Source organism: Neophocaena asiaeorientalis, unplaced genomic scaffold (assembly GCF_003031525.2).
Source record: "Neophocaena asiaeorientalis asiaeorientalis breed wild unplaced genomic scaffold, Neophocaena_asiaeorientalis_V1.1 scaffold546, whole genome shotgun sequence".
NCBI lineage: Eukaryota > Metazoa > Chordata > Mammalia > Artiodactyla > Phocoenidae > Neophocaena > Neophocaena asiaeorientalis.
This window is the reverse complement of record NW_020175442.1, coordinates 1,543,654-1,564,007: the sequence shown is the minus strand read 5'-3', so window position 1 is coordinate 1,564,007 and position 20,354 is coordinate 1,543,654.

Below are 20,354 nucleotides of genomic sequence, written 5' to 3'. Positions count from 1 at the left end.
TGCCACGGAGTGGCTGGGACCATGAGCCATGGCCGCTAGCCTGCGCGTCCGGACTCTGTGCTCCACAACGGGAGAGGCCACAACAGTGAGAGGCCCGCGTATCACAAAAAAATAATAAGAAGAAGAAGAAGGATCACTAATTATTTCTGATTACTTGTGGCCAGAGAAAAGGAAGGGAATGATATTGTTCTGTGTCCTCTGAAAGACTAGCCATGGATCAAAGTCACTCACTTGGTTCATTTAATATGTCCTCTGAGCACGATAAATTGATTTCAAAACTATGGGTTTGGTTTCACTGAGATAGTGCAGTGTTCCAAAGCTTTGGACTTATGGGGTTGTCAATTTTTTGACTAGTGACAGAATTTTAGTGTAGAAAGCTGCTTCACTTAGTCATCAGATCCACTTGCACGCAAGATTCTAAATGTGGGGCTCTTTCCTGAATTTTAAAAGTTTTACCACACGTTTTCATATCTCCACATCTTTGCATGTGACTGTCCCTTCATCCTGAACACCCCTCCCCTCCACATTCACCTGACCCTCCCCTGCTTAAGCCCTTCAGGGTCTTACTGCTCATATAAGATATTCCAAACTTCCTCCCTCAGCTTATGAGGGCCTGTATGATGTGGCTTCTGTCCGCCTTTCCATCCTCACCTCATCCCACTCTCCCCACTCTTCAACCATGCTGACCACCTTTCTGTTTCTCAGACCCTCACAGCATCTCCTGCTCAGGGACTCTGTACAGGAATTCCTCTTTGCAGAGAATGTATAGCTTGCTCATGTTCATCCTTCAGGTCTCAGCTCAAACAGTACTGCAACAAAGAGTCTCTGATCATAACAGATATCACAAATTGTAATTATCTTTCTTACCGATGATATATTTGACTTGTTTACTGTCCATCTCCCAGACTAGGATGTAAGCTCCATGAGGGTAGGGACCAAGCACAGATAGAACCCAAATTATTTTTCAAGTTTCAGCTCAAATATTGTTCTTTCTATCCCCAGAGCATGGTACATGCTCAATAATTGGTGAATGAATGAATGAATGGATGGAAAAATGGAAAAGGAGTGAGGAAAAGGCAGTAGTCTTAACATAGAAACATAAATTAGACTGAGACTGTGAGAAAAAAGGATTTTTCTGAAATTGAGACAACACTCCAAGAAGTCCATAGTATCAATAATATGGTATCATTTATAAACCTTGTAGCTATTTATTGTAGGATAAACAGGGCACCTGTTGGTTCACTCTGTTACAAAATAAATTGTTTCAAAGTTGTTCATCTAATATTAAAAATTGTGGCCACTTTAAAAAAATCTGAAAACCTGGAAATACTACTAGCCTCCTTCCCTCCACCACAGAGCTAATGATGAGAGCAAATAATTGTTAAGTCCTTCCAACTTAAATACAAACCTCTAAATAATCTCTTCAAAACGACTGTCGTTAAAAAAAAGGATGGGTAAGGGCTTCCCTGGTGGCGCAGTGGTTGAGAGTCCGCCTGCCGATGCAGCGGACACGGGTTCGTGCCCCGGTCCGGGAAGATCCCACATGCTGCGGAGCGGCTGGGCCCGTGAGCCATGGCCGCTGAGCCTGCGCGTCCGGAACCTGTGCTCCGGATTGGGAGGGGCTACAACAGTGAGAAGCCCGCGTACCGCAAAAAAAAAAAAAAAAAGGTTTGGGTAAATATGTCATTGTTTAACACTGAATAATTAACGATTTTCTACCACAAGGGAGCCAGTTCTATTGAAGTATACCTCTAAAGAAGAGGGTGCCTTGCCATATGTATTAAACACTAAATATTTTTAAAATAACTTGTTAATATAACTTCTGTTTACTTTATAGAAATATTAACATTAATAATCAGTGACGGGGCTTTCCTGGTGGTGCAGTGGTTGAGAGTCCGCCTGCCAATGCAGGGGACACGGGTTCGTGCCCCGGTCCGGGAGGATCCCACATGCCGCGGAGAGGCTGGGCCCGTGGGCCATGGCCGCTGAGCCTGCGCGTCCGGAGCCTGTGCTCGGCAACGGGAGAGGCCACGGCAGTGAGAGGCCCGCGTACTGCAAAAAAAAACACCGAAAAACAAAATAATCAGGGACATGCACATTAGGGAAGATAATGTTTTAATAGTTTCTATCATTCATGATAATGAGCTGAGACTTGATATGACAGAATGACCCAGTTGTTACCCTCCCCACTTCAAAAGAAGAATGCTATTCTGTCAAGGGCTTTTGTTATTAGAAAGTGTTAACTACTGGAAATATTTAAAATATTTATATTAGTTGTTGAATGGAAGTCCTAATCTCTCTTCTGATTACCTTTTTCCACAAATAACCTGCCAATGGCCCTCATAATAATGGCTTACATTTTCACAGCACTTTTCACTTGTTACCCAATTTGTCTCCATTTTAGGAATAAAAAAAAAAAAATCTTAGCTAGGAATTTACTTCCCAACTGTGAATATCAGAGACTACTCCAATTTTATAAGGTGGTGTTTTTTCTTCAGAAATTGAAAACTGTTCTGTGAACTATCAAGAAAACATTAAAAATTAAAATATGTTTTAAAGGAAGCATTAAAATCACAAATCATGGTGGGTAGAATTGGTAAAAGTCATCTCAAATGAGTAAAACGCAACCCCCAAGAACAGAACACTTGAGCTCAGCCTAAAGGGCATCCACCTAGTATACGTGTTGGTTTGTTATTTTAGGGCTGCTCTTGAGAGCTGGGGTTATAAGAAGGGACTTGTTCTCATTGGCTACTATAAATAACTTTGAATCATTATATCAGCTCTTAAGAGGGTTTTATAGAAATACCAGGCATAGTTTCAAGTATAGCAATTTATACAGGTACCTTTCTAAATATGTGTCTTGGGATTGTTGCTAAGCCAGGTAATAAGGGGCATTACCACTTTTGCTAAGACATATTTGTGTGACAGATTAGACCCTGTGTAGGCACCTATTTACAGGTCAAAGCCTGCAGACCTTGAAAGGAGAAAGCTGGGAGCTCACCCAGCCTGGCCTCCAGCTCCCAGGCAGCTGTGTAATCCCACTGAACCTGTTTGGCAGCTCGATCAGCCACTGCTGCAGCTTGCAGATAAGACCCTCTCGGAAAGCCTGATAGCCCTTGTCAATAAGGAAACTGCAGAAAGCGACTGGAATTTTCCAAAGCATCAAAACAGATTCTCCAATTTGAAAAAACATTGACATCCAGTCATTACAGAGAACCCTTTGAATAAGATTTTTGTTACGGAAAGACAGTTGACAATTCTTTGCTTCTTTAGGTCATATGCAAACCTCACACTTACCTTGATCATCAGCAACGATTGTATTTTTACCTGTTGCATCACTGAAACAAAATGAATCACAGTAGCGGTAGAAACAAGACTAACATTGGATTTCCGCAACTCTTTCAGCAATGGATTGGAAAATACTACAAAAATATGGCTTAAGTTTTACAACTTCCCTATTGCATAAGTATTGCAGATCCCATTTTTGACATCAGCATGAGCTTTCTTGCCTCTAGAAAGGCAGAACGGGCCTAAGTCAAGGAGCAAAGGAGTGCCCTACCCACAATTCATAACAAAGTGAGGCTTCCTGCTAGCGAGGAGTGGAGCTGTCTAGCGCTGACCTGATCCATGGTTTCATACTAACACTTCCCTCCAGGGACCAGAGAAGGTTTGAGAAATTCAGCTGTGCTTATACTTTTTGCTTTCAATACACTGGTCACTAAAGAGAGAACACATTTATTAAAATTAGATACCAATAAGCTTCTCATTGTGAAAAAAAATTTACTGGAACATAATACTCAAGAAAACCACGAAGATGTTTCAGTCAAAGAAGAAAGAAAAAGACTGAGTGGGTAGACAATGGTGAGAGGGCTGGAATGTAGAAGCCCAAGGGAGCCAGAAAAGAGAAAAATGTGGTGTATGTGTCTAGTTAAGCTGTTTGAAACTGTGCCCGTATCTCACCCAGTCTAATCGCTCTCGCAGGCTTATTCTGACAGTGCTTTTGCTGCCTACTGTTCTTTCCCTATAATATCACGTTTTTTTCCTTTTAAAAAAAATGATTTATTTATTTAAGTTTTACCGAAGTGTAGTTACTATAATATTATATGTTACTATAATACCACTTTTTAGCGTAAGGGGTAGAGGTCCTTTCAGGATTATAATTTAGCTTTTCATTTATAAACAGCTTTTCAACGGTTTCATATACATATGAATGGACTCACAAGATAAGAACTGAAAACACTATAAATCCTTTGTGTTGAGACCATAAAGAGACAAAGTGTGCTATGACAAGCTTGTAGTAATTTGATTACCACAAAGTATACAGTCAAATTTAAGGAAGCAGGGTGGGGGAATAAAACCATTAAATTAGCAGGTCTCCAGAAATGAGGAAAACACCAGGATACAAGGAAGTGACCCATTAAAGAAGAAAATTAAAGGATTTCATTAAAAGTATGAAAAGAAAACTTTTAACAAAACCTTTTAACAAAAGCTCTTTTGAATCATGGTGAAAAATTTCTCTCTGAATAACAAAAACTCAGGTCAAATGACCTGAGGTTTTTGCTACATTTTATTATCTAAGGGAGAAAACTAGAACAAAATCTTTAAAAGATACTTAAATATTTTTATTGTTTTAAATCAAATTTAAATAAATTAGGAGATTATTCAATATTACTTAGGTGTTTCTATGAAAACATTTCAAGTTTCTCCCTAAATTAATATCTAATTTAACTAGAAGTTTGCTGAGGATTTTCATTCCTTTACTTATTTCCCAAATAATGAAAATAGTTTTATGTTTTTCTGATTATGTAAGTAATACATTTTAAAAATCAAAAAACAATATACAAACATGTAAGGAAGAAAGTAAAAATGACCTGAAGTCTCATCACCCTGTCTGAGATAACCACAGTTAATATTTTGGTGCTCATCCTTTTATGCATCTCACTTATCTATATAGAAATTTATGTAAATGGAATCCCATACATGCTATTTTTATTATGTCACTTAAAATTCTTTTTTAAAAAATTGCTTCTTTGGTTGTATTCTCATCCCAGGGAATCAATATAAAAATACGGTATGGGGCTTCCCTGATGGCGCAGTGGTTGAGAGTCCGCCTGCCAAGGCAGGGCACGCGGGTTCGAGCCCTGGTCCGGGAGGATCCCACATGCCGCGGAGCAACTAGGCCCGTGCACCACAACTACTGAGGCTGTGCGCCACAGGTACTGAAGCCCATGCGCCTGGCACCCGTGCTCCGCAGCGGGAGAGGCCACAGCGGTGGGAAGCCCGCACAATGCGGCAAGGAGAGGCCCCCGCTCGCCGCAGCTGGAGAGGGCCCGCGCGCAGCAGCGAAGACCCAATGCACCCAAAAATAAATTAATTAATTAAATTAAAAAAAAAATACAGTATGGATATGTTTTCTTTCCCCACATTCATATGATCAGATACATTTATGTTGTGCTTGTATGTTTGTGTGTGTTTATAACAGGCATTTCTCTGTATTTCACCTGTCTTATCTAAACTATACCATGGAGATCCCTTCAAGAAAACTGGTATAGCCCTAAACACATTCTTTTTAATGACTGCATTATTCTTCCATTGAATGGATGAACCTAATGCCTAAGTTTTACATTTTTTCCTAATGGCAAACAAGGATACGATAAACATTCTTGTACATATACTCTTTCATACTGGTGCTTCTATTTAAGTGGAAAAATTCTTCATATGAGTAGGATTGCTAGGAAAAAGGTATGTATATTTTTTATTTTAACTTTGTTTTCCAAAATACTCTATCACTTCACATTTCCACTAGTAATGTGTGAGTGTGCCCCTTTCCACATATTCCTGAAAGCAGTAGCTGTTATCTCTCTTTTTTATTGTTGCCAATCTGATGTCTGTAAAGGGATATTTCATGGTTACCTCAATTTGCAATCCCCTGACTCCTTATGAGGCAGACATCTTGCTATCTTTGTCTGTGTTTAGTGGCCATCTTGGTTTTGCTCTTACACGAATTGGCCTTTTTACATTTTGTCCATTTTCCATTAGGTTACCTTTTTTTTTTCTTTCAGCTTTTGTATAGTAAAACTCTTAACCCTTCGTTTGTCACATGCATTGTAAATATTTTTTCTAATCTATCATTTGTCTACTGAATTTGTTTGTGGTATTTTTTCCATACCATATATATATATATTTTTTTTTTTTTAATATTTGGGTAGTTATCTGTCTCTTCTTGTACAGCTTCTGGGTTTCCTACTAAAGGACTCTCCAACCAATGTTTAGAGCCAAATTTTCATTGTTACATTTTTACACTTAAATCTCAAATCTGTCTAAAATGTACTTTTATATAAGGTAATGGTCATACTTTTTATTCTACCTTATATATAACGAGGTGTTTGTCAACAATATATGTGAAATTGGGACTTCCCTGGCAGTCCAGTGGTTGAGACTCCACCTTCCAGTGCAGGGGGTGCGGGTTCCATCCCTGGTCAGGGAGCTGGGATCCCACATGCCTCTTGGCCAAAAAGCCAAAACATGAAACAGAGGCAATATTGTAACAAATTCAATAAAGACTTTAAAAATAGTCCACATCAAAAAATATTTTTTAAAAACCGAACAATATATGTGAAATAAATCGTCCTTAATCACTGAATTGAAGTACATTTTGCATGTACTAAATTTCCATATGCCCTGGGACCAAGGGTGTATTCAAAATATAAACAATCAAAACAGCATGAACACAAGCCAGTCAGAACAGGTGCTGTCTGTAAATCACTGCTACAGGGACACCATTCAAGCCAAGTGGATAGCAGTCTTGTCTTGCATCTATTTCTGGGTTCTCTATTGTCTATTCAATGACTTATTGGTCTATTCCTATGCCAGGACCATATGGCATGATTTCTGATTTCAGAAATCATTAGATTATTAGAAATAAGCATCAGAATAATAATAGTTAACACATATAGGACTATGTGTCATGTGTAATCGAAGAACTATATATAAACTTGTTTAATCCCTATAACAACCTTTTAAGTGAGGTGCATTAAACCATTTTATAAATGAAGAAACTGAGGCCCAGAGAAGTTAAGGAACTTGCCCAAAATAAGAAATGAAGTCGGAATTCAAACCTAGGCAGTCTGACTCGAAAGTCAGACTTTCTATGTAATAAAATGCATTAAAAAATCATCTCAATACAATCAGTCACAAACTATAATAGTTTTTCCCTACACTACCAGTGGCTCTAATCATAGAACCTCCATATTAATCAGTCCTGGAACTTTTTTATCTCTGTATGTTTGTTAAAGAAATAATTAGAATTTCTATGTCTTACATCACCTTTAGGAATTTTAGTCATGGAGATTTCAAGCAAGGGCCTATAGCAGTAGACAGATGGTGGGCACGTTGGCATTTCAATTCAGTTCAAAGGCTTAAGTATTTTGCATATTATGGTGACTTGGTCATTACCTGTTATACTAGAAAAGGATAGGTAATGTAATAGTGTAGTCAGTGTCAATACAACAAGATTTATTTCTCATCCCATATGTCCAATGTGAGGAGTGGGAAGTCAAGGGTGGGAAATGGACTTGCTCTACCTAATCCCTCAAAGATCTAGGTCAATAGGGGATTCATCATTGTTTGATGCTGCCAGCTCAACCAGGGGTTTCAGGGGAAGAGAGACCAGGGAGAATTCACATTCACTCTGAAATACATTGCACCAGATGTCATATATATTACTTTGACTCACTGTCCCTTAATGAGAACTAGTCATGAGGCCCTAATTGCAAGAGGGCTGGGAAGTATAGCCCTCTAGGGTTCCCAGAAAAGACAGGAGAACTATACAGGGCAAAGAGTAGAAGTTTCTTCCACATCCAATCCCTCACCCTGCACAGGAATTTCAATCTTTTATGATGCTTTTATCTGTTAATTCTTTAAAATGATGATACAAAGCATATAATCAGAATGTGGATAAAACTTGTTCATACAAGTAGTACTACAGTTGGGATTTGTATTCTTGACAAAGGTCATAATAACAACCACAATGATAAAAACTACCATTTATTGAGCATTTATTATTAGTCAAGAACTTCTCCTGGATTATCTCACTTTGTGAAAGATTTCCTAGTATTATCTGAATTTTATAGATAAGGAAGTGAGGCTCAGACAGCTTAAGCAATTCACCCAAGGTCACAGGTGGTGAGGGGCAGAGACAGGAAGTGAAGTTATGAGGGCGGAACCCAAAGTCCAGGTCTTATCCATTAGGCCACAGAGTAACACATGCATCACAGCTGTGCCCAATGGTATGCTCTCTAAACGCAGCTTTGCTTCAAAGCCTCTATAACCCTTAAAGTAGCAAAATCACGCTTTGATTCACATCAATTAGCTTCTTAGAGATTATCTAGAACAACCCTTTCACTTTTCTTGAAAAAAAACTGTGTTCATTAGGATAAAGTTAAGCCGCATAGTGGCTTAGAAAAGAAGTTTCTTTTTCTCTCATGTAACAGTCTCAGTGTGAATGTGCAGGTCCTCAGGGCAGCTTTGTTCCTCACTGTCACTCAGGGACCCAGGTTCCTTCCACTCCTGTGCCTGCTCCCAGGGCTCGTCAGCAAAGCCGGGCACCACATCCCACTCCACTCCGGCCAGCAGGGACAGGGGAGTGAGTATGCATGAGTTATAGGGAGGCTCAGGCCTCCAAAATGTTAATGACAACCCACAGGGAAAGATAAAGAAGACCCAAAGGGCAGGGACGTGTGGAGGATGAGAAGAGAAAATGACATTCCTTTGTTTTTGCAGTAGGAGGAGAGATGATGGGCTCAAAGTAGGGAATTTCATCAGCCAGGCATTAAAAAAGTATACATCAGAGGACAAAACTGCTCCCTGCCTTTTCCCTTTCTCTCCACTGCTGTCATTACTGAGTGTACTTATGAGGGAGGAAAGCTGGGAAAGTATTAGAGAGCCAGCACTTCATCAGTCAGTAGAAAAGACTGAAAAGTGGGACATGCTTCTATCCTGAAATTACTCACTGGGATGCTGAGACTGAAAGAGGCTGGTTAATGGAACTTTCAATTTAGCCATTAGTTAATCAGAAATATCTTTTGCTTGTTTTGTACTTTTAATTAAATTAAAAATTTAAAAAGCAGGTGATGCAGTCACATTGTTTGAAAATCTAAATGATAGAAAAAGATTTACCCAAAGAACTCTCCCACCTCTATCTCCATGCCTATTGTGAAAATGCAGTGGACAATTAAAGACTTCATTCTGGCTATTACGATAGAGAGAATGTTCATTAATGAGGAATGTCTCAAAGAAAAGGAAGGTGGCTGGTAAACAAGGAGTCATCCACAGGAATCTCATGGGTGTTCCAAGGAAGGATGAAGATGGGCCTTATTTCAGACAGGAGGGCAGTCCTTTGCTGGTTGCTGGAACACAGGGCTCAGGTAAAGTTCAACATTGTCACTGTCTACCCCAAACTTTCCTTGCCCTCTTATAGGTGACTACTTTACAGGATTAGTATTACCTTATACTAACACAGGTAAATATGAATATATATTCTTTTTTTCAAGACTTTTTTTTAAACAGAAGTTTTAGGTTCACAGTAAAATTGAGAAAAAGGTACATAGATTTCTCTTGGACCCCGTGCCCCACCACATGCATAGCCTCCCCCATTATCAACATCCCCTACCAGAGGGGTGCATTTGTAACAACTGATGAACCTACAGTGACACATCATAATCACCCAGACTCCACAGTTCACTCTCGCTATTGTACGTACTATGGATTTGGATAAATGTAAAATGATGTATATCCATCATTACAGTATCATACAAAGTATTTTCACTGCCCTAAAAATCCTCTGTTCTCTATTCATCCTTTCCATTCACACCAACTCCTGGCAATCATTGATCTTTTCATTGTTCCCATAGTTTTGCTTTTTCCAGAATGTAATATAGTTGGAATCATACAGTTATTTTCAGATTGGCTTCTTTCATTTAGTAATAAGCACTTAAGTTTGTTCCATGTCTTTTCATGGCTCATTTCTTTTTAGCACTGAATAATATTCCATTGTTTGGTGAATATATATTCTTAACCTTCCCTTTCTTACACAGAAAGTAAAGAGTAGGATAGTATATATACCTTCTGCAACTTCCTTTCTCAAATTTTACAGTGTATCCTGGATATCTTTCCATATCTATACAAAGAGCTTCTTTACTATCCTTATTTTTTCCCACTGCATACTATTCCACTGAGTGGATAAATCATAGGTATTTAACCAGACCCCTATGACACTAATTTACTTCCAATATTTTGCTATTATAAACAATGTTTCAATAAATAGTCACGGATATCATGTACATATTATATATGATATATATATATATATATCATATTGCACATGTGTAGGCATATCTTCTACAGGATCATTTCCAGAAGTGAGATTTCAGGGTCAACCAGTAAATGTATTTGTAATTTCTATAGATTTTGCAAAATTGCTCTCCATAGAGCTTGGATCATTGTACCCTATTACCTGTGTTGTATGAGCATGCTGTGTCTCTGTGGTCTTATTAACAGAGTGTGTTGTCAAGTGGAATTTTTCCAATCCAGTTGGTGAGAAATAATATCTCCTAGTAGTATTAGTTTGCGTTTATCTTAAAAATATCTTTTAGATTCAACAACTGTGTTGAAAATTAATTTAGAAATAGCCTCTACTGAAGCTACTGACCCCTTGAGTCATCAATGATCAACCCCCATCCCTGCCCCCACTGGACCTCCTCACCAGGGTAAACCCAAATAAGTATTGTCATTCCACATGGTGGAGAGCAGCATGTCTTCAAGCTTATTCCGCAAAATTTACCAGCTGTCCTCAAAAGAGTTCTGCGCTCAAATAAGTTTGAGGCACTCGGGCCAAGAAGGTGAAGAGGGTTCTTCATTGAATGGCCCCTCAGAGGCTTTGTACCTGTCAGGTTCAGGGTGAATCTCTAGGAGGGAAGAATGATAGACTTTGTCAATGGAGCTCTTTTTTTTTTGAGAGCACATGCAAGTAGTTTTCTTGGAACACACTTCTTGTTTAGGAGGTTGGGTTGTATTTATACCTAGTCAACAGCCAACTCTGAAAAGTGGTTTTAGTTGTTTTATAAAATAAAAAATTTCTATTGTTTTCTTACTATTTTTTTCTAAAAATTGAGGAAGTGGGGGTGAGGATCTCAGTTAATTGAAGGTTGGATGGATTAACTGAGATACAGGAATCAGAATGTGGACTTGGTGAGCTTCCCTCAGGGCCAGCCCAGGGAAATAAGGACCTTGGTAACCTGCTCTGTACTAGTCCTCTTTTCCCTTGGCTGCTTTGCTCAGTCCCCCATCGAAAATAGGCTGGCAGGAAAAGCCCTGAAAACTCATTTGCTCTGAGATGCTAAGAGTTTCTCTTTTATTCAATTACTCATTGAACAATTTCTAAATTTATTGCTTTGTGCCGGATCTTTGAATTTGCCCCACAAGAAATATAAGGCCCTGCTGGCTTTGCAGCAGCCCCTAATCCAGTTAAGAAGATAAGATATGTCAGCAGTGAGGTAACAATGTAAGTGTGATTAAGTGACAAGATGAGAGGCAGGATAAGGTTACTTCTCCCAGGGAGCTCCTCTCTTGGGAGTCTGCTGTTTAACCCTCTGGTAAAGCTTTACTGGGAGCTCCCATTGTGGAATTTCCCCAATTCCACAAGTCACGATAAGGAGGCATTTTCTTTCTGCCCTTTTTTTTGGGAGATGCTCCCTGGCACTCTCCCTTAGTTGGTTGGCTCCGGGTGCCTCCTGCAGTGGGGCAGGCCAGCTGCTGTGGGGAATCTGAGAAGCCTGGCCGGTCTGAAACCAGAGGGTATTTCTTCAGTACCTTCTGGCTCCACCCAAGGTTTTTCTCTGTTAATTGCATTAATATTGTCAATAATGCAGAAGTGGGGGAGAAAAGCTGAGTCTGCTTTATTTTTTTCCCTCAGTCCTCTTTTCACTTCCAAATTTGTTTTTGTTCTTTTTTAATTTATTATTTATTTATGTATTTATTTTTAGCTGCATTGGGTCTTCGTTGCTGTGCGCTGGCTATCTCTAGTTGCGGCGAGCAGGGGCTACTCTTCGTTTCGGTGCGCGGGCTTCTCATTGCGGTGGCCTCTCTTGTTACAGAGCATGGGCTCTAGGCGCGCGGGCTTCAGTAGTTGTGGCTCACGGACTCTAGAGTGCAGGCTCAGTAGTTGTGGCACACGGGCTTGGTTGCTCCGCGGCATGTGGGATCTTCCTGGACCAGGGCTCGAACCGCACTGGCAGGCGGATTCTTAACCACTGCGCCACCAGAGAAGTCCCCCAAATTTGTTTTAATTCGTGTGGCCACCAATTCCTTTTGCTGAAGGCAAATTAACCAGGTTCTCAGTTTGAGCACTGGTAAGTGGCTTTTTAAAATCTGAACAGTTTTTTGGAGCATTCTAAAAGGAAACGTGGTTTTTCAGAGCACCTAAAAAGAGGATGTATTAGAAATGCCAAATTGCTATTATAAAAAGCTGGCTTCTGGCAAGGGACTTAACATTTAGGACTTTCAAGGAGATGTACAAAAATTTTGAAAACACTTGTTTAAATGTGGTCTCAAGAGTTTAGGAGCACAGTGGGGGAGGGATGGATTGGGAGTTTGGGATTAGCAGATATAAACTACTGTATATAAAATGGATAAACAACAAGGTCCTACTGTATAGCATAGGGAATTATATTCAATACCCTGTGATAAATCATAATGGAAAAGAATATGAAAAAGGATGTATATATATGTATAACTGAATCACTTTGCTATACAGCAGGAATTAACACAACATTGTAGATCAACTATACCTCAGTAAAATAAATTTAAAAAGCAATGAAAAAGCAATAATGATAACAGAAAAAAAAGAGGTTAGGAACATTAAGTCAAGCAAACTGGATAACTTTACATATGACTCCATCTTGAGTTCTTACTCACAAAAGTAGTTCTACAGTCAAATACTACAACCAAATACTTAATTACAAAGATGTTCATCTTAGCGTTATTTATAGTGCTGAAAAATATGGACATGATATTGTTATAATAACAATAAAGATAAATAAAATAAAAATTAGGTTTTTGAGGAATTCTTAATGGAATTGATGCTTAATGTTAAGTAAAATATGAAATATCTATATTGTGTAGAATATGTACACATATGCATAGGAAAAAACTCTAAGAAAATATTGTATATCAAAATGTTAACTGGATTTCACTACTAAAATGATTTCTCTTTTATTTTTTTCAGAACTTCTACAATGAGCATGTATCATTTTCATAATCAGAAAAATTTTAAATGAACATTACTATTATATAGAATTTATAATAGAATTTATAATAATGTACAATATGTTATGAGAATGAATTAAAACAATGTGATAAATATAATGAATTGTTATTGTATTTTTGGTGTAAACATTGTTCCTGTCCTTGAAAAGGCTAAATATATTTGTAGTAAAAAAACGCTTAAAAGTTTTTGTTTTCTGTGCTTATGAAACATATGGACTTTTTTTCCTTTTGGCACTTATGTGAGGCAATTGAAAATCTATTCTCCAATTTAAACTCTTGTACAGGCAACACATTCTCAAAATTTAGTGCAATAAAGTTGTAATTTCTCTTAGAACATTAAAAATAAAATCTGTTCTCCATCGTTTACCACATTTTCACAAATCCTTGTTGGAAAAATTAGTTGAAATCATGGTAAATGCTAAGAAAATCTAATCCTCCTTCAACTAATTCTCCTGAGCTTAAAAAAGAAAAAAATTAATACTAGGCTGGGTGATCTAAAAAGAACCTTCAGGGCAAAAGATTAAATTAGGAACTTTAGTTTAGCTACCTAGCAAGACTGATATAGGATAGCCTTGCTACTGTTACAGTGGAAACAAAAGTGGAAAAAGAATAGAAAAACCTAAGCAGCTCATAATTAGCCAAAGCAACCAGATGAATTCAGCAACTTCTAAATAAGTTAAAAATACTCAGAGCCCTGGTCAAATTATCTAAAAAAAAGCCACTTACTGTCTAAGGTTTGAAGTCAACATTTCTAAGTTGGCGCCAGAGGTACTACCTGGCAATCCTATTTCTTTAAAAAAGCATCAAAATCTTTTTTTTTTTTTTACAGTCGAAGCAGCAAGGCCCGGGGAGCCTCTTTCATGTTGTAGCAGTGAATTCCAAGTGCTTCAGTTCAGAATTAAGTCACTTACCTCAAGGGTTCCGGACAGTCTGGAACCCCCAAAGTAAACCCTTCTCCTGGGTGGCAGCTTGGTGTACAGAAAAAAGACCTTGAAAACGCAAAAGCACCCTACAAATGTAAGGGCTTATTATCTTTCTTTGACAACTATGGAGCAGACTAGAGAAATTAACCCTCTCATTTGTTAACCTCAATAACAGGCTTTAACAGATCTGTAGCCCAGGATGGCTCAGATAATTGCTCTAATTAGTTTGGTATGGAGGGAGGCGGGGCAGGGGGATTTGGAGCTCAAGTAATTAAGCCTAAATTAAAAGAAAAACAATGAAGAGTTTATGCCTTATGGATTTGACATATGGATTCCAGATGTTACGGAAGAAATTTTACTGCAATGCTATGTCTTTTAGGTCACTTTTTGTAGTTAAGGAGAGGACTGGAGGGGAAGGCCTGACGGCAGAACATGGTAAAAAAGAGAAGGTTCCAATGACTCTGTGTGCGTGTGGGTCTCCAGATTGAAAACTAGCAAAAACTAGCACCAGGGTCTTAAAAAATCCCCTTGGTGTGGGTGTTATTTCTGAGTTGGCTTGCTTATAGCTTTGCTGGCAGACAAGTCACTTCCTTAGTTGGAAGTGATTGTTTTGTTATTTCATTGCAGTTTTTCTCAGGAATTCTAAATTTAAACTCCACAGTCAGCTGGGGAGGTTTGCTAGAATTTTGGTCCCATTTAGAAATGGAGACAGGTAATTATGCCAGGAATAGAGCTGCACTTTTACTTCAATGATATGTGCCAAATCCTCTGTTTCTTCTCCTTTTTTCAGAAAATGGTAAACACAGGGAAAGGAAAAGGACGAGTTCCAGACCCCGGGTACCAAATATTACAGACGTACAGGAAATGACTTTTCAAATCCAGCCTGTAAACCTCTCATTTCGTGGGCTTGCCTGTGAGCCTAGAAAAGAGAGGAACGATCACAGAGGAGACATTCCTATGTTCTGGGAATGCTGTACCAGAGGACCTCTGGAGGCCTTCCCATGCCCTGGTGCTATGACTCTATAAACTCAAGCCATAATTTGAAATGTTAGAGAAAACAATGAAATTTGAGGCACAATTTGTGGCTTAAAGCTATCTTGCTTTGCTAAAAAAAAGTAGACTGAGGGCTTCCCTAGTGGCCCAGTGGTTGAGAGGCCGCCTGCCGATGTGGGGGACGCGGGTTCCTGCCCCAGTCCGGGAAGATCCCATATGCCGCGGAGAGGCTGGGACCGTGAGCCATGGCCGCTGAGCCTGCGCGTCCGGAGCCTGTGCTCCGCAACGGGAGAGGCCACAACAGTGAGAGGCCCGCGTACCGCAAAAAAAAACAAAAACAAAAACACTCCAACTATGTGATAAATAAGCTACTAAATCACTGAAATAGCCATCGGTCTTCTTAAAACATTCATGCACTGACTTTCCTTTTACATTAATCTGATCCATCTGAAAGATGTTTCTGGTGTATTAAACAAATGCTGGGCCTCCAGTTAGTGAACTGGTTTTGTAGTCATTAATTCTCCAAGTATTTGTATTCTGAGTGCCTTCTAGGGCTAAGAAGAGTCCTTGAGTCAAATACACACCAATCGGGCTTCCCTGGTGGCGCAGTGGTTGAGAGTCTGCCTGCCGATGTAGGGGACACGGGTTCGTGCCCCGGTCTGGGAAGATCCCACATGCCGCGGAGAGGCTGAGCCTGCGCGTCCGGAGCCTGTGCTCCGCAACAGTGAGAGGCCCGCGTAGCGCAAAAAAAAAAAACAAAAAAACCACCAATCTATTGACTCCAGGGCAGTGAGGAAGGAACCTGGAGCCAGACGGCCTGCCTTTCCCAGCTCTCCCACCTTGAGCAAATCACTTAACCTTTCTGTACGTGTTTTCTCCCCTGAAAAGTAGTGCTAGCACCCACCTCATCAAATTAAATGAGTTAATACATGGAAAGCGCGAGAACAATGCCTGGCACATAGTAAGTACTCAATAAATGTTGGCTATTTGTTTAGTACTGAGCATAGGGAAAACCAACTTTCAGGTGCAGATACAGAGATAAATAGAACAAGGTGAATAAAGGAGGGAATACTTGAACTGCTTCTTGGAGGGAAAAAGGGAGGTTCACTAAGCAGACGGAGAAGGGCCAGGCCAAGCAGATGGTAAAAGTGAAGGCACAGAATGATTAAACTCGATGGTGTATCTGGGGAACTGTAAATAATTCATTAGAGCTGGATTAAGAAGTGTGTCAGAATGAGGGGAGAGAAGCCTCAGGATTTACTGACCAAACCCACATGATGGGAAGGAAGTAAGGCAGAAGGCAGGTTTCTGGGTTGACTGTGATGCCATTAACCAGAAACAAATTATAGGAGGTGGTGTGGGTTTTGACTCGATGTGTTTGGTTTTGGACATACAATATGTGAGGGGACTTTGAGACCCAAGCAGAAGTGTACAATCGGATGCATAGATTTGGGGCTTTACAGAGCATTTTGGTAAGCATACAGTGCAGGGAACCATCAGGGTTACTGATTGTGGTAGCCATGAACTTGGTTGACACTGTCAAGAACCGGTGTACAGAAGAGAACAACGTAGGGTACAGTGGCATCTGAGGGCAGTTGGAAGAGAGGGGGCCAGAGAGAAGAAATAAAGAGAACCAGGAGAACACGGGACCCTGGAAGAAACCAAAGGGGAAAAGAGTTTCACATCAATTAGGATGTTTTTGACGGAAAATGACACAACACTTAAACTGGTTTAAATTCTCAAGATTTATTGGCCCATACAACTGAAAACACAAGCCTCAAGAGGATCACCCATAAGCCCGGGTGAGGAATTCTTACCATCAACACTTCGCAGTTATATTGAGTGCTACTATGTGCTGGCACTGTTGTAGTCAATGAACAAAACAGGCAAAATCCCTCCTCTTCGGACTGTACATACAAATGCTTCTTGTTATCTCTCTCTCTCTTTTTGCATTAAAATGCAAATGTGATACCTCAAATTAGGAAAACTGTGTAGAGGGAGATGAAGAGAGAGAACTTCAGAATACTATGCAAAGTTCAAAACATTTGCTGGGAGCATAACGCCTTTCTGTTGGAATGTCTGAACTTCTGCACTAAGTGATGATGGAGGTGTGAAAGCAGTTCACTACGGATATGAAACTCTAAAATCCAAAATACCACCAATGATATGTTTTAAAGCCCAGTGTGGATTTAAATGTCACCGTTTTTAACTTATCAAAGTTGCTGGGTTCACTCAGATACCTATAAAAATAATTACATTTTTCAAATATCCCCAGTGGGGCTTTGTTTCTAACTGAATGGTATGGCAATATGTTTTACATGTAGGTCATGTCCAAACCTGCATTGCTACATTCATATTTTAATTAAAAGTACATAGTTTGCAATAAAAGGAAACCTCACTCTCAGCCATTATATCCAACTAAGCACTGTCCGTCTCTCCAATCAGCGTCTCTTCTCCAATGCCTTAGTTCACTCAGACACTTATCACTCTATTTAGACTACAGCAACCAGTCTTTCTGACTCGACTAGTAACCTACATATACATCCTCCTCATGGCCGCCAATGTGATTTTGCCAAAATGAAGATGAGTCCTTTGTTCTTATCATAATGTCTTGCACCCAACAGGTTCTCCATAAATTTTGCATGGAATGGGATGCAGATTCTAGCCTGAGCTCTGAAGCTCAGAGCTTGGTGTATCTGTGTATTGCTTCATCTTGCTGGGTCTATTTTCCATTCTCTAATTTGGAAATGATAAAACCTACCCCATTAGGTTTTTGGCAAATAAAATACTACTATATGATTGAACTCTGTCAATTCAAAAGCACTACACAGCATTAAGGGTTAAGATTAGAAGCAAGTCCAAGTAATATTAGTATCTTTTATTTCTTCTTCTTTTTTTTTTTTTTGGTGGTATGCGGGCCTCTCACTGTTGTGGTCTCTCCCGTTGTGGAGCGCAGGCTCCGGACGCGCAGGCTCAGAGGCCATGGCTCACGGGCCCAGTCGCTCCGCGGCATGTGGGATCTTCCCGGACTGGGGCACGAACCCATGTCCCCTGCATCGGCAGGTGGACTCTCAACCACTGCGCCACCAGGGAAGCCCAATATTAGTATCTTAATGGCTACAAAGCAGGGTAAATTTTCTCAGTAATGTTGATTCCAGTTTTCCATAAAACTCTATAAAGTTATTTATACTTTGAATTTTAAAATATGGCCCACGAATGCTTAGTTCTTTTCTCAAATTTTGTCTTTGCGCAAAAGAAGTCCTTCATGCCTGATGCAACCTAACTTCCTTATCTTAAAGATGAGGAAACAATCAGAAATATCAAGTGACTTGATTCTCTAAAAAGGAAGCAACTTGGATAGAGGATTTTCTGAATCTTCATGGATTTTTAGAAGATCCTTCTCTACTGGGTTTTCACTACCTGAACCAAACAGCGCCTTATCTACAGTACCCACATGGACACTTACACATGTTCCCAGGACATCTCTGAAGGGGGGAAAAAAATCCATTCTCTAATGTGGTGATAGATGTAGTGACATGAAAGTCCATTTTCCAACCAGGGATGTTTCTGCAGAAGGTGAAGCAATCCATAAGCAAGTTCATTTCCCCTTCTGTTACTTGGCCATACTTTGAAAAGAAACCCGAGATACAAATGGCTGAGTCAGACTGCCCCAAAATATTTAGCCTCCTTCTTCCTAAATTCTCTCTCCCACTCCTAAAACTGGCTTGACCTGTACTCACATAGGTGCACATCTTCCAGCAGTTGCTTAATAATCTCACAAGTGTAGCAACTATCTTTCCTGTTTAAAATATCAGAATATTTACCCCCTCCAAAGAAAAGTGGTATTTTGTTTCTCCCCTTCCCAGTTCTGCTACCTTCTAGAAGAGGCTCAAAGCACCACTAGAGACCGATCTAGTGATCTTTTGTTCTCTGTCACAAACTGATTGATACAAGATAGGAGTTGAAACAATGAGTGGTAAAAAGAGGTTAAAAAGATTTTCAGACAGTGGCTTGCTGGTGTTTTTTTTCTTGTATGAGGTTCATTTTCATGCTAGTTTTTTAAATCTTGTAATATTTCAGTAACTTCCGAGGTATCTGTTCCACCAATACATTCATCCAGACTATAGATTTTTCCAGATTTGGGAATCACAACCTCCTATTTCCATTTTTGTCACATTGGACTCATGCTTTACCAGTTGATGCCACTCCCTAGTACATGATACCACTGCCCTCCCAATTATTCATGTACAAAGATTTCAACCTTAAAAAGCTTCTTGATTTATCAATTATTTCAACTTTGGGATTCAGATACTTGTAAACCTAGAGGATAATCAGCTGCAGAACTGCATTTGTAAGTTGAAGATACAGTGGAAGCCATCATACTCATGTCCCTTCCTCAATCCACAAAACACTATGACTGGTACACTTTTAATGACTTTTACAAACTTAAATCTACTTGATTCATGTTCTCAACAAATTTTATAGTTTTTCAAATGTTGGTTTCCAGCATGGGGAAAACAATCAGACTGGAGATTTTAAAAAACTGAATAATGTCCTGTAATTAACTCTTGTCTCTTAAAGGCATGTAAGAATCATGGAAAGACTGACGCAGTATATAACCGCTCTTTTTTATCTTTCAAAATGTTACAAATAACTTCACTGCATTTTGGACTGCAGAAGTCAAATCTAAGATTACAATCTTCCTAAATACCCCTTGTTGATTTTATTACTATATGCAAAGCATTAAAACAGGAGCTGGATAGAGAAAACACATAGGCGTAGGGTTGCCAGACAAAATATAAGATGCTCAGTTACATTTGAATTTCAGATAAATAAATTTTTACTATAAGTATTTCTCAAATATCACATATACTAAAACATCATTTGTTGTTTATCTAAAATTCAAATTTAACTGGATATCCCGTAATTTCATTTGCTACATCTAGCAAATCTTTGTAGAAGATCCTTATCTTTGGCAAGCTTACTATTTAACAGGGAAATCAATGATCATAATATAAGGCATATATGATAAGTGCAGTAATATAATCAGGGGAGAAGATCTCTACTGATTACCACAGAAGAGTACCTGGAAGAGATGGCAACTACAGTTCCTAA